This window comes from Aplysia californica, unplaced genomic scaffold (assembly GCF_000002075.1).
Source record: "Aplysia californica isolate F4 #8 unplaced genomic scaffold, AplCal3.0 scaffold00910, whole genome shotgun sequence".
NCBI lineage: Eukaryota > Metazoa > Mollusca > Gastropoda > Aplysiida > Aplysiidae > Aplysia > Aplysia californica.
The window spans coordinates 114,185-117,316 of record NW_004798180.1 but is presented as its reverse complement, the minus strand read 5'-3'; positions in this window follow the sequence as shown (position 1 = coordinate 117,316).

Below are 3,132 nucleotides of genomic sequence, written 5' to 3'. Positions count from 1 at the left end.
GGTAGTAGTAGTAGTAGTAGTAGTAGTAGTAGTAGTAGTAGTAGTAGTAGTAGTAGTAGTAGTAGTAGTAGTAGTAGTAGTAGTAGTAGTAGTTTAGTGAACGTGCACGCGGCAGGGCGAATCGGCCTCGATACGCCCCGTAGACTTTTGTGATCGCGTGTTTTGATGGGTCTGAACAACTGACAGTTTTGCCAATCGCACTACCACTGCCTACAGCTACATCTTTTCAAAGGGGAAAGAAAGAACTTCAAAATGGCGGGCTGTCTTCGCGTGAAAATCGATTCGGTAGAATTGGAAATATTTTCCTACGAAAACAAGGCAATTTTTACATCGCAATTTAAAATAAAGACTACTGGCAGTACATAAGTTATGAAACTTCAAGAATTACAATGTATTACTTTCCAGCATCTTTTGAGGTCTGAGTTGTATAGGTTGAAGTTTTCACAACGCTAATACATCTAGGGCTGTCCGTAAAAATGTATACAAAAGCCGAATCAACTGGTCAGCGACCGGGCATCCCCGCTCTCCCCTGCAAACTGATAACGTGTTGCTTCGGCCTGGCATTATTCAACTATGGCGGCTATGGCAATTGTGATGTCCTGACTGACAAAAGAATTCCCAGTTTTGTTTTTATTTAACCATATATTTGGTGGCGTCAGTAGCTTAGTGGTTAGGCTACCGGATTCGTAATCGTGAGATTGCCGGTTCGGGGGTTCAAGCCTCAGCTCGGTCCGACGTTGTGTCCTTGGGAAAGGCACTTTACACGAACTTCCCACTTGGCTCGGTCCTATCGGAGACGGACGTTAAACTTGGATGTCCCGCCCCTTAAATAATTTAATAGTGTTGACAGGGGCGTTAAACCCACACCATTTCACAATTTCACCATATATTTGGCTTTTGAATAGTGCAGACGATAGCTAAGTCTAGATTCCCTGTCTAGAATCAGTAGTAGTATGCTAGAAGCTAGAAGCCGCCAGAGAGCCTAGATCTAACTTATTGCTAAGCCTTTGGGTTTTGGAATTGAAATAAAATTTGAATTGCACAGTTCTAGTTAATTTCAGCATCAAACTATATTTTCCAGAGTTAATAATAACAAAAGTTATCATGACAATCACTTCTACTTTTATTAGATCCAACTTTTTTTTCTAAAATCTGTTTAGCGCAAACTTACTAGATCTAGAAGAGAACAGACTTTATAGTTTATAAGCCTCTGCTCAGACTTTGAGTACAAAATAATTGTACGCTACTATTTTCTGAATCTTTTGAAAACTTTGTTTTACGTTATCAAATTGTGCCGTTTTCTTTGATGAGAACAACATTAGCATTGGACTTTTTAGACAGCGAATCTCTGACTCATTTTTTTTTTTTTTTTTTTTTTTTTTGGAGTTTTGCCCATCAATGGAAATTTCTAATTGATAATAACTGAAAACAATACAATCGTCATGAATAGTGAAGAAAAATGTTTGGGAAAAAAAAGATGTAGATGAGTGACGGGCGGCGGGTTCACTCGTTGTCTCTGATCCTTCCGTCCTCATCTCCACAGATTTCTGCACGGTGCGCGGCCGTGTTTGTGTGGGCGTAGTGTCTCGTGTAGACAGGGGGTGAGGCGGAGGGGAGGGGGGGGGAGAGCAAAGATCAACACACGGCCACAAACCACGCAGGTCAAGAGGTTGCGGTGTTCGCTAAGAAGATACTGGGAACGAGCTAAAAATTATTACGTATGAGCTAGAAAATACTGGGGATGAGCTAGGAAATATTTGGGGTGAGCTAGAAAATATTCGGCATGAGAAAAAATTAATATTAGGGATGAGCTCGAAAACATTAGTGATAAGATAGAAAATATTAGGAATGAGTTTGAAAATATTTGGGATGAAATAAAAAATATATAGGGTAGAGCTAGAAAATACTGGGGATGAGCTAGATAATATTAGGGATTAGCTAAAAAATACTGTGGAAGAGCTACAAATGACTGGGGAACACTGGGGCTGGAACTAGAAAATACTGGGGATGGATCTACAAAATATTGGGGATGAGCTAGAAATTATTTGGGACGAGCTAGAAATAAATAGCGAAGAGCTAAAAAAATATTAGGGATGAGTTAGAAAATAATAGAAATGAACTAGAAAATGGTGGGGAATATTTGGGATGAGCTAGAAATTATTTGGGACGAGCTAAAAATAAATAGCGAAGAGCTACAAAATATTAGGGATGAGTTAGAAAATAATAAAAATGAGCTAGAAAATAGTGGGGAATATTTGGGATGAGCTAGAAATTATTTGGGACGAGCTAGAAATAAATAGCGAAGAGCTAAAAAAATATTAGGGATAACTAGAAAATAATAGAAATGAGCTAGAAAATAGTGGGGAATATTTGGGATGAGCTAGAAAATACTAGGGATGAGCAAAAAAATATTAAGGATGAGCTAGAATATATTATCGATAAGGTATATAATATTTGAGATTAGCTAGAAAATATTGGGCATGAGCCATAAAATATAACGGTTGAGGTAGAAAATATTAGGGAAGAGCTAGAAAATACTAGGGTTGAGCTAGAAAATATTACGGATGAGTTAGAAAATAATAGGAATGACCTAGAAAATTGTGGGGGAATATATGGGATGAGCTAAAAAATATTAAGGATGAGCTAGAAAATACTAGAGATGAGCTAGAACATATTGGGGATGAGCTAAAAAACAATAGGGATAAGGAAGAAAATATTAGGTATGACGTAAAAAATACTGGGGATGAGCTACAAATAATAGGGATGAGCTAGAAAATATAAAGTATGTAATAGAAACTACTATGGATGAGTTATAAAATAATTGGAATGAAGTAGAAAATATTAGCGATGAATTAAAAGGTACTGTGGAACAATGGGGATGAGCTAAAAATACTGAGGAAGAGTTGGAAAAATTAGGGATGAGGTAGAAAATATTAGGGATGAGCTAGAAAATACTGGGGGTGAGCAAGAATATATTAAGGATGAGGAAGAAGGTACTGTGGAACAATGGGAATGAGCTATATAATACTAGGAATGAGTTACAAAATATAAGTGATGAGCTAAAACATATTAGGGTTGGGTTAGAAAATACTGGGGATCAGCTAAAAAGTACTGGGGATAGAGCTAAAAAAT